Consider the following 13253-nt stretch of genomic DNA (forward strand, 5'->3'; position numbering starts at 1 on the left):
GGATGGTATTAACTCTCTAAGCAAAGATTATGCCATAAATTATTTATCTTTGTTAGTTAAAATTCTTCATTTTGGAAAATAGTGGAAATGGAGAACATGCCAAGAGAACATGCCAAGAGACCGTAAACGTTGCAAACAATTCATTCTTTTGGTCCTTCTCCTTTAAATTTCAAGACATAGTAATAAATAGGCCAACTCTGCAAAGTGAACAACTTTTACCATCACTAATTTACTTGGGAGGTACTGAATAAGACACATCACTAGTTTTATAGACACGAAATGGACTGTCTAGACACAGAAAGTCACAGGTGGTTACTCCTGGAGTTTTATTTATGTCTTTTAAGCTGAAATCAGCTATGTGGCATATAGTCGGTGGCTATATTGTTGTTTCAGGCATCAGTGAGCTATATTTTAAAAAGTAGTTCTGTTAATGTGAATTTTAACTAAACAGTTTTATTACTGCAGAGACAGGATTTTTTTTTAGAACTTTTTCTTTTTCTTTCATCATTAGGATCACAAGCTAAAAAATGAAAAAATCCACTATTTGTGCTGTGTTGCAAAGTAATTACAAGGATTGCGTGTTTGTGGATAATTAGTCACCAGGCTGAATATTAACGGATGTTGTTTATTCGAGCCCCTAATGTTGGTATTTTCACTAACAGCATTCTTCCAAACTAATAAGAGGACTTTATTGTCTCACACAGTGATACTGTACTAGCTACGTAACAGCCACAGTTTCTAGATGAGCTTGAGGACATGGCGTCTGGCATTTCAGTAATTAATATATTTGCAATATTAACTTTCCTCTATACAGTATGCTGAGTCTGATACTGGAATTAGTCCTAATATCAGCCATATTTGCCCAGATCTACTATGTGATATACATTTTTATGTTTTGTTTTGGCTTTTTTTGCAGTTTTTATATTTTCCATATTAACTTTTAAAGCCTCTGTGCCTGTGCCGGCTTTGGCCAGAAGCATTTTGTTAGAGTTGTCTGTCATATTCTAAGGAACTGTCATGATTGCCTTGATGAAATGATTTAATTTCAATGATCAAAGGTCAAAGATCAGTGTCACTTTGACATCACTTTCATCCCATTCCTGTGAACGGGCCTATTATCAGCCATACTTGCATAAATTGATATATGTAAGCAGTTTTCCTTTCATGTTGTATCTTGTACCACACTGAGCGTCTGCATATTTAGGGAGCTTCACTTGATGTACTGTATGGGCTGACTTTCAAACCCCCAGGCAGAGACAAAGAATGATTTAGCTTTTCGCTAGCTTGTCATTAATAACCTCGCAATCTTGAACCTAGGTGCACTACATTTCCAACTATCCGTGGACATGTTACTACATTGTGTGTATGCACCAAATACCACAACATGCCTTGGTTGATGCCTGTTGTTGCTAGCAATGGGTGAAACAACAGTAAACAATGGCGAGACATTTTTAAGAGATTTGCCCTAAGACACTGTTAAAGGATTGTTAAATCAGCTGGGTTTCCATTATTAAGCTAAGATAATGTCAAAAAGGTTTGATATAGTTTCAAATAGGGTAGATCATCTCTGTAAACAGGAATATAGGTTTTTGAAAAAAAATCAATCCAGCGTTCAGTAAATGAATTAGTGAATTAACAATCTTTATCACGGATGTAATGTTACCAGTGGGTGCTTGTGTAAGTGTTTTATTAAGCTATTGGACATAGACATGAAATGTTCAATCACCAGAGGAGCACTTCTTTCTCTAATCCCTTTTCTCAGTAGGTAGTTGACCCCACAGCATATTATTGGAATGAGTAATTGACTATCCAGGAAAACCTGGTTGAGGCTGTAGTGTGTCACATCACAACAGGTTAGATAATAGTAATAAGAATTTTTATTATTTAAACACTAAAGTAAACAGTAACAATACTGTATCCGAGACTTGTGTAGTCTCATAGACAGTTGCCAGGGCAACAGTGATACCTCATCCAGCCCCTCCCATGCAACCAAAAGAGACTGAGACCACTGTATAACTGAATTCAGAGCCTCAAAATCCAGATGAGCAGGCTGTTGGAGAGATTTGAATGTTTGGCCATTGCTAAAAGTTTGGAGAGTTGGTTAAGCATTTTGATGTTATGTTTTAAGGTGTCAGGACAACAGCACGACTGTATAGCACCTCATTGAAATGGGCTGCAATTGTGTGATCATCATACAGCATCAATCCAGGTGTTCTCCACTTGCACCGTATTCTTCCAAAGGCTCCCTCAACAACCGCCTTCTTCCAAATTCCACAACTATTGTTGGTGTTCAGCAGACGGTCGGCCTCAGTAAGTGCCGCATTGTCATGTGTAGGAGTGATGACAAATGGAAAGGCCTGTCCAATGTAGACACTGGCTCCCCAGCAAGCTGGACTCACGCATCTTTTCCTGCTATGATTCCAATGTAGTAGAAGGACTTTCTGTTAATTTTTGCTTCTCCTCTTGTATGTGTTAGACCTTGTATGATGTCGCACCTGTTATTTGCACCACTGAGCACACGTAGGTGGTGCTTTCTCACAAGTATTTGGCCAGTCGATGAAAGTTGGTCCCATTGTACTACTGATGTTGAGCACCTTTAGGTTGACCCTGTGTAACTGATACATCAAATCTGTCATCTTCCGAAAGCTGTTTTGGGGGGTTCATTTACCACAGGAACATCAGAACCTTTTATTGACACAGGCACTGCTGGAACACCATGGAACAACATGGTTTTTTAATGCCGTTCTCCTGCAGCTTCATCATCCGAAATTCAAACTTTGGTTTGGTGACTTCAAAATGGAAAAGTGCAGAGAAGTGTAATGTGCAATCACTGAGGCAAAGCTAGCCGACGGTGGTTTTACATTTCTAAAAGTGAATATTACATATGATGTGATGTGTTGCTATGAAATATTTGGGGTTTCTGTAATTCTCCTTTGATGGCTGGGCAGTGTCATTTTTTTCTTCTGCTAATTAATAAATAATAAATTACTGACTACTAAGGTTTAACTAGGATGCATCTCTTTACGTATTATGTGAAGTAATAAAAAGCTTTTTAGGATGCAAGATGAATCGACTTTTCTTGACGTTACCCTTGCAATGTGCAGCTTGGTACCAGTTTGAAGAATAAATCTCTGGCAACTGTTTAAATCTGTATTTATATAACCCATACCTCTTCAGGTGTCGCTCTTCTATCCACTAATCCCTTTATCTCAGAGAAAGCACTTACTACAGTCACAGGTAAGATTGCCTCCAGATTCAGAAGATTTGCAAAGTTCTCTTTTTTTTCCCCTCTAGAGATAACATTAACAAAGTTTTCCTTTCAGTTTGTGGAGTCAGAGTTACATCGAACACCCTAGAGAGGATTATCTGTTTCTCAATACAGTGTGCATCTTTGCACTAAAGAAAGAGCCCTACAGTTACGTTCTTCCACAAATGCACTCATACATTCCAAGGGCCACCTGTTTTTTTTTTTTTTTTCCTCAAGTGCACAGACACTCAGAGATATACCCACCTGGCAGCATAATTCTCTCTTAAACTTCAAAGCACACAAATAAACACCTGCATACACATACCCGAGTATTGGCTGTGGAAAATTGTCAGCTCGGAAGGAGTTGGGGGGGGGGTTGTAGCATAGACGTCAACATATTAGGAGTTGGCCAGAGGCTGAATGAGACAATCTGCAGTTTTTACATACCACTAAGAAGATAGAGAGACTTGGCACCATTTCATGGGTCACTACATCTGCAGAAATTAAATTGGAAGCATTATTCTAAGCAATATGGAATATCAAGGGGCTTCCATGTGTGTGTGTGTGTGTGTGTGTTAGTAAGTGTTTGTAAATGCATGCATGTGTGAGTCTAAAAGCCAGCTCAGCAGGGTGGACAATGTCTGCTAAATTCTTAACCATCGCTAACAGCATACGCACTTCAATGAAATCTATCAAAATCAGTCCACCCACGTTGTGTTGAGTCAGGGAAGTAAATTAAAGAAACACTTTTCGAAAGGCCTTTTTTTTGTCCCTCTTTTTCCCCACTACTCTATCTCAGTGGATGGTGACTGAGCAGTGCTATTTCAAAGTAGTAACATTTGCTTATTACGACTATACACAAAGTTTAATGATAGCTCTGTAGGTATTAGATCATAAAGCAAAGTATTTGGAAACTAACATTTAGACTTAACTGTACTAGAAGTCAGAATATTCACAGCACAGGAGCCGAGGTAAAGGAAAAAGCCCAGGACTGATTATTACTTTTAGACAAAATCCTTCTCGCATTATATTAGGACGCATCCTTAATTGGGGATCTTTGAGTGCTTGGTTGTAAAACTCCCTTTACCACGTTAAAGTCGATCAAACCTTACAAAGATCAACCATAACATTATGATCCCCACCTAATATTTAGCTTAATAGGTCTTCTTTTTGCCTCCAAAACAGCTGTGACCCATTGAAGCGTTTCTTCTAGTAAACCGCTGAACATACGCACAAAGCAGTCAGTAGCAGATCCTTAAAGTCCTCTAATTTGCGAGGTTGGGCCTCCATGGATCGGACTTATTTTTCCAGCACATCCCACAGACCCTTGGTTGGATTGAGATCTGGAGAATTTGGACGCCAGTTCAGCATTTTAAACTTGTTGTTGTGCTCCGCAGACCTTACTTGGATTTATTTTGCAGTGTGGCAGGTGCATTATCCTGCTAAAGGAGGCCACTGCCATCAGGACATACCATTTCAATTACGAGGTGTACTTGGTCAGCAACAGTAAAGAAGATGGTACCTGTCAAAGTAACATCCACTTGAAGGATGAACGTTTCCTAGCAGCACATTGCCCAAAACCTCACACTAGTTCTGCCAACTTGTCTTCATCCCATAGAGCATCCTGGTGTCACCTGTTCCCCAGTTGGCTGCACACACAAACATTAATGCAGTAATGTCTGTGCCACGCACTCAGATAGAAGGCGGTGATATACATCAGTGCAAAGTGATCTTCAACCAGAATTACTATGGCTTCACTTGTGGACGATAGGCATTTTGTGTTTGCAGTTTAAATACTAATGATAAAATCAGACTACTTCTTTGATAAATTTTTATTTTTTTTTTTACATATCAACTAAAATATACAAACGTAGTGTAAAATGTACAAAAAAAAATCAGTTTCTAAACTAAAACTCTTATAACAGCATTTAACTTTGGAAAAAATATTAACATTAAGCTGTGTGTTTTGAGAAGTTAAATTAAATGTGTTTTTTTTTTTTTTCAAATTAAATTCAAAGAGATTCCTGCACAAACAACAGGGATAATAAATGGCTATTTTTGCCCATTCACTGTAACTTTTTTTCTGGCTGCACAGTTTGAACTAGAAAAAAGTGAACCTTAAAGTCTGCAATTTGGCAACTTTACTTTTTAGCAAAGTTCCTCACATCATTCAGACAAACTGATCTATGCACACTTTGGAGGCAGGTCCCAGGTCGAGAACTCCAAAATGTCTACACTTGCTGGTTAACGTTTGACATTATGAGAGAAAAGAGAGTTGTGAGTACAAAACGAGTGAAAAAATGTGAGCAATTTAAATTTCTTTTACTTTTCTTAAAGGTTTCTCAACATGATGATTATAACATGGACCGCAGCAGGTCATACAGACAACCATTATCAAGCCAGACAAGTCCAGAAAGAAAAGTGAAAGAACTAATGAGCTTATGTATCTCATTTTCTTCATGAGAGAGAGTAAAATTTGCACAGAGAAGTGGAAATACACATTGTACCACTCAGTCAAGCTTGCAGATGTTCCCAAGAAGTAAAAGGTTCACATATGCAATTATTATTGACTACGTTAGATGAAAAGCAATGACATATGTCCTGAATAATGAGTACAGCTGTTACCACAAGGGTACAAATAAGTACCCTCTGTGACGGGTACAAATGTGGCCTTCTAGAGGGTGCAGCCTCAGTGACAAGCCATTGTAGCCCTAAACAGGGTCAGTGCAATAATACCACTTAATATTGTGTCAACATACCCATAGAGACAGGGCCATAGACTCAGAACACTCTGGAAGGTGTTCAGAGTCGAACCAATCCATCAATACACAGAAAGTTTGAAGTAAAGGACTATCAGCAGGCTCCACTCCTGTCAGGTAAACAGAAAAGTGAGGCTACCGTACTTACTTAGAAACTTATTTTTCCTCCATCAGACCAATTATATGTTTTGAGAATCTTTTTTTTCAAGTGAGGTGGTACTGGAGTCAGCAGCCTCCATCTGGTTGCTGAAGGCTAATTGGCTGGTGATTCATCACTGGTCGGCCATTTTAGACAGGACGAGAGATGCTAATGTTACCACCACAGAGTGGATCTATTCAGAAGTATGAAATTAAAATCTGCTGCATACAGGACACAATATGGGAAAACATAAACAGTGACAGATGGGCAGATGATGGATACTGATTGGGAGTTGGGCTGAAAATTACTGGGTGGGAGGCCGGTGGCAACACTCACTCAAGCAAAAGCCTCATGCATTACAACCATTCAAGTTGGTCAATGGAAATATTTTAGACCACTGAAAAACAAACTGGATTTGATTTTCTATTTTGTCCAATCTCATAGTTTGGCTTGAGATCAGGATGTCACAGAGAGGGACTCTCTGTATTCTAAACACATACCTGTAATATTTATGGTTCCTTTTTTCGTTTGTTTGTGGGATGGTTTATTCTTTGTTATTTTCATGGCCAAGCACAGATTGTGTTAGAGTGAGCTTTATGCAATTCGCACCAAGTGTTTACCTGCAGCGCATACATTTCTGACTGATTTAAGAGATTGTTTACTATGAATTATTTTTTTTAGGAAGGGTTATCATTTTTATGCCTTAATACTTTTAGATTTTTCTTTTCAGAAGCAAAGAGTAAACACAATTTTGTTCTGCTCTTCTACCCTGTACCTTTATGGTTTTGGATGACAATAAAAGCAAACTTGAATTTTGACAATTTTTTATGACATGTGAATGATGTGCCACTAAAGTCTAGTTAATGATCCTTATCCTGAAAAAGAAGAGGAGCTCTTTTTATCCCATACTGATTTATTAAGTAACATCATACGTGGAAGGGTCAGATGTGCCAGTTTCTTTACAGTACCTGGCTCAGTGTACTGTTTTAGAATATGATAATATGAATATGTTTTTATATCTCAAACGGAGCAGCTCTTTCCTTCTTTTGGTCCAATTCTTGCCATGATTTTTTCTCAGATGTACAAAGCAAAACTGAGCTAGTTCACTGGTTGTTCTTAACAGTGGAGATTCACATTTTAGCAACATTATCATTAGGCAGATGCTTTTAACCAAAGTGACTTACAAATGATTAAACCGTAAAACTTCCAGTACAGTAACCCTCCAAAGCTTCTAGGGCAGCAGTACTAACTAAGTTTTTCAGAGCATTCAGCAGTGGATTGTGACAGTCTTGGTAACTGTATCTGGTAATGTGTAATTGCAGAACGTACCTACTCAACTCATTCACAGGTGGCGCAGCGCATCACATACACAACGACGACAAGAAACACTTTGAATATGCAGTAAGAAGGTACTAAAGATTTTTATTCATAAGAGAAAGTTAGCAGGGAGGGAAAGAGGGACAGATATAATCAACAGAAAAAAACAAAAATAAAAAAAGATCACTCAATCAAACAATCAGTTATGCTCTGGGGGAAAAAAATGAGAATTATAATTTAATCTGGTGTTTTTGCAAGGTTATTAACACTGAGTGTGTGTCAAAAATGCCATAAAAGAGCGGGAAATTGCTTCCTGTTCTGAAGAAGAATTTTCTATGATTCTCTTCATGTCTTTATTGTTAATGTCTTTATAGCAGAGCAGCATGTAAATAATGACAGCCTGGATCAGACAACCACACAGCTGCAGTAACAAGTGTTGCTTAAAATTGTTGCTTCCCCTTTGAACGCTGTTGCACAAAAGCCCCTTATCACCATCGTTTTTCAGTGGAAGCTGTGACACAGAGTCAGCTGGGAATTTGTTGCTGAACACAACTGCCTTAATACCACAAGTTTGAATGTCATCTCAGAGTCAGATGCAAATTCTTCCTATCTCTCCCTTGTATGAGTCACTCATTCTGTGGGTATCCTTCTAAATGCAGACCTCCACAGATCTCACTGTGTTTGCATGTTACTAAGTTCATCGCTGGTAGTTTTTGGGAAAACTTCGTGCAATGCTAAGATTACATTTCCTCTCATCAAGGTTGTGGTTTTCTCCAGACTGTACACTCATAATAAGTCTGCTTTTTGGTTAGTATGTCAGCAAACCGTACGTATATGCAGTGCGTTTAATGCTAGTATAACCTATGACTAACCTAAGTGGCCTTATTACGTTACCCTCTGCTTGGAAGTCATTAAAAGTCCAACTCACACACCTGTCTAATGATTAAATGGTAAATGGTCTGCACTTATATAGCGCTTTTCTACCTATTGGCACTCAAAGCCCTTTACACTGCTTCTTATTCACCCATTCACACTCACAATCACACACACATTCATACACCGATGGGGGAGCTGATATGCAGCTAGCCAACACTCACCGGGAGCAACTAAGTTGGGGTTCAGTGTCTTGCTCAAGGACACTTTGACATGTGACCGGAGAAGCTGGGAATTGAACCAACAACTGCGAGATTGGTGGACAACCGCTCTACCTTCCTGCGCCACAGTCGCCCCATTACTCAACATCAATTTGGCAGATATTTATGTCAGAACTAAATATTATAAAAGCATCCTCTAAAATAAAGACTGGACACTGTAAAAATGTAAGATTAATAGTTACAAAGTCTAGAGCAATAGGGCTGAACACAAACTGATGTTGACAGGCATCTAATTAGAGTTTTATAAGGTTGACACAAACTCAACATCCACACGTAACTGATGTTTTATGTTAAAATCCTTCTCACACTAAAAGGACAATTGGAACTGAAGAGAGCAGCTGTGAGTCAGAAGATATATGGTTGTGGAATCATTGGTTCGTCCCCCCTCCACATTTGGAAGTGTCCTTGTGCAAGACTCTGAACTCCAAGTTGCTCACAATGTGTGTTCCTTGCTTTGGTTAAATGCGTTTGCTAAATGCTAAAACTAAATTGCAGCCAGTGATGGATTTCACAGACAGTAAGTGAAAAAGTGGGAGCATTAAACAGTGAATAAGTTGCTATGTATTAATGCCACATTTCCAATAATTTAATTATTTATGACAGCAGTTTATTTATCTTAATTGTACATACAGTTTCTAACTGTGTGCGTGACCATGATCTGTTAACCAGAGAGGTGACTTTTAACACGGTTTTGCAAGTGGTTATAAAATTGAGCGGTAAAATGTTTTAAAGCCAATGTCCACAGCCTCACTGTTGATTTAGTGCCTCTCTGTCGGCACATACAGGGAGGCCAAAGACAACAGGTGCCTGAAATGTCAGTCTTTTCAAACGATACAAAGGTCCACAAGAACACAGAAGAACTAAAGTTCAGTCCTTTGACTTCACTATATCAAAATACTTCTAGCTGAAAAAATGCCTCCAGTTCAGATTATTTTATCTTGTTGCTCACACTATGGGGTTTGTAGTTTTCCAGAGCTCCTCTAGATGACATTGTCTGAACTCCTAAGGATGAAAAACTCTTCCGGGTGATGTCAGCTGGAGGAGAGAAACATTTTCATATAGGAAAGTCAGAGGAAAGTTTAAAAGCATTAATATACACACAATTTCCACACAAAACTAAAGCCATAGAAAGCAAGTAGAAAATTGGTGAAGTCGCCCTTTAATGTCCACACGAGTACTATTTGATTATACCATCTAACACTGTAGTCCCGTGCGTCAGTGGTGCAGTACACATTTTAAGTGGAAACTCCTCCCTCTCTCATTCCAAGTCTGTCTTCATAAAGTGGCCTCTGAGCAATTAAGTGGATGTCTGTCTCTGGAGCATTAACCCATATATCATCTTCTTTCTCTAGCATTTCTTCATTAAGCTCACAGTATCACCTGGGAACTACACAGTCTTGTCGGTGGCTCAGCTGTGTAAAGGAGTGTTTGCACTCCTACAAGCATGGTCACATTCAACACCGTCACCTGACAACAATGTTCTTTTCCTTCTTAACTGCACCTGCAGATAGTACCTTGCATTAGAACGTACAGTAATCCACCCACTGGTGAAGTCCTTTACAAAGTATGTTTTGAGTGGATGAAGCAGTACATTTTTTAACAGGAACAAACTTGTCACAGAGCCGCTGGGGAAATGGTAGATGCGCAGGAAGGGAGACAGTCGCACAACAGTCCCAGGTTCAGAGTCTCATGTCAGGTAAAGTTTGGGCTAGAAAAGTCCTTTGATTAGAAAAGGTTGAGGACAAACATTTGGTTTTGTTTTCCATTAAGTGTTTCTATACTTGACCAGATCACAGTCTTTCTCTAACATTAACCAGGTGCTAAAAAGCGTTCAAAAGGCTTCTCTTTTATACATGAAAGAAAAAAATATGAGGAAATGAAATATCATAAATTCTGTTCAGGCTGTCCTGTGTGCCAGTTAAAACCAAGTCTGGTCAAGAGACCCATTGTATCATTCATTAGTAAGACTTGTCATGTTTACGTGATTGTGACCATATGTGACCAAGCTGAATACTCAGTTACACAAGAACCAGGATTTTAAAAAAAAGTAAAAATCAGAGACTCCTGCTGTGTACCCAGATCAATTTTATTCTAAATACATTCACCAATAACGCTTGTCAATATTGGTACATAAAAGTAGGTTTTATTATAAAGAAAAAGCAGCAATAGGCAAATAAATTAAAAGCAAAATTGTGGGGATCCATTTAACAAAGAGAAAGCTTGTATAGAGTTATGCAAATTAACAGGTATATATCACTGTAGATCAAATCCGTATGTGCATATTGATTTATATTTAAACAGGTATATTCTATGTTAAAAAATTTAAATTACACAGCAATTAATACATTGGCTTTGTATATTATAAGAGAACTTTTTAAAATTTCAATTCTTGACAAACCCAGATAGAAGCTTATAACAATCATAAAGAGAGTTTTTAGTATCACAAGGTTGTATTTGCAAAACACCCCTTTAAAAAACTGAACAAAACAAACAAAGAAAAAAAAACTGTAGAAAATTTAAAAGGGTTTTGACATTGAATATTTAACATGACTTTAGGGGATTTTCTCATTTCTGGCTGAAATACTGTCTTTATTTGCTAATGTCCAACTGCTTCTACAGTACGTCTGTTGTTAGCAGGCTGTGAATCCCCCTTTTCCTGGTAAGCATGTAATAAGAAACATCTGTAAGGAGTTTTAAATTTCATTACCAGCATCTTAACAACAACTGCAAAGTAACGGCACATTAGAATAGATGATCAGTTAGAGAACATGGTGTGTGCGTTGAACCGAGTCCCTGTTGTAGTTTGTATGAAGTCCTCGTGAAATATTTCTGTGTGTAATGTCAGATTTGACATGTGCGTTTTTTATAAAAGTATTAGCTCTGCTGAGTGTTTCGCACAAACACACATACACCCAATAGGCGAGACAGCACTGTTCATTGTGTAACCTCTGATCAGAACAATGCACTGGCCTCTGCAGCCTGTAATCCAAATATTCCCCCCATGATTGTGCAGAGGACCACAAGTCCATTCACTTTCACAATCAACAGGTTTCAGAAAATCAGAGCATGCGTCTAATCAGCGGTGATTGTGCTGCTTTCTATTGTCCTGGTCCTTTTAGCCAGGGAGGCAAATGGTCCCCAAAATGTTGGGAGGACATTTGTTATTAAGTGCTTTAGAGGAAAACCACAGGTGAACTGAAGGAAAGTCTGCATATCTTATACACACACACACACACACACCACACACATAAGTATATATGTTCGTGTGTGTGTGTGAAAAGGGGGAAAATGGAGAAGTTCAAAGCTGGCTTGGAGTTCGCTAGGAAAATGGAGATGTTGAAAATGAATCTGTAGTTCATTTTCACGCACACATTGAGTGTGTGTGTGTGTGTGTGTGTGTGTGTCTTCCTATGATGACTTTCTGCAGTGTGTCCTTTTTCATCACAACACGCAGATTTAGACTTAGTTTCAAATGTCGCAACGCACAGCCGACACAGAGCTGCTTTGATTTGCATCAATTATTGTTCTTACTGTACCTACAACTTTAACTGATCCAGAAAGGCCCTTTATTCTGTCCTTAAACAAGCATTTAGCAGCTCACATACCTCTTCCTATTCAACAGTATTCATTTCCTTTCTCAATACAGCCTGACAAAGCCCATGAGTGCCTGTTCCAACAGTGTTTGTAGTCTCGCTGCTGACTCAAACTGCTCTGTTTTATCTATAGCTGCTCTGTCAGCCTGCATTTGGTCGCCTGTGCCCATGGTTCGTGGCTAAGATGCCAAAGCCTCTCTTTAACGTAAAGATGGGGGTTAGCAAGGAGAATGCTTGGCGCGCCTGTTTTGTGTTGTGTCCTGGCGATAACGTGCTCTGACGTACTAAAACAATCCAGCTGCCACTCCTCTAAAAGAATACAGGCACTGCCTCTGTTGTTCTCTCCCAACATTCTTACTCCTTTTCTAAGTGGTCCGCCCTGTTTCTTGAAAGACAGAGAATGGAGCCCAATGTACAGAGTCGCTGTTCATATCTTCAAAGCTGCCTTGGAGTTTGCTGGAACTTTCCTGCATGTCCCCGTCTGCAGAGATTTACAGGTCCACACATGGCATCCGGTCCTGTGTGGCAGCACATTTAAAACCAAGGGCAATGTCTTCTACTAGAACGTTTCATCCACAGTGAGTGCATGCTAAAAGTGCAAAGCTGCGGGGGGGGGGGGGCGAAGCCAACGGCCTGTGTGAACAGCTCTGTTCAACAGTGATACAGTGGAGGACAATGTTATGATTCAAAAAGGAAGAGGGACTGAGTTAAGGAAGTGAATGGGCAGGCTGAACACAAACTGTGGCAGAGTAGCGTTTCCTCTTGTGGAGCCTTTGTTTGGCTGCTCTTTCTCCTGCTCTTTCAGTATCTGGGGCCAAGCAGGGGGGGGGGGATCAGCAGAGCAGTAATGAGAGCAACTAAGTTCCTCTTAATTATCCAATAAAGTCTGCTTTTTACCTCAGCGCGCCCACCGATCCAGTTCAAAAGCTATGGCACACACACACAGATACTTTCACAGTCACATCATCCCTGAGTCTTTTTTTTCCCTCCATTACCACCTTTTGTTCGCTCACGTACACATACGTGAAATCGGGAGGTAGGGTC

This window comes from Channa argus, chromosome 9 (genome assembly GCF_033026475.1).
Source record: "Channa argus isolate prfri chromosome 9, Channa argus male v1.0, whole genome shotgun sequence".
Taxonomy (NCBI): Eukaryota; Metazoa; Chordata; class Actinopteri; order Anabantiformes; family Channidae; genus Channa; species Channa argus.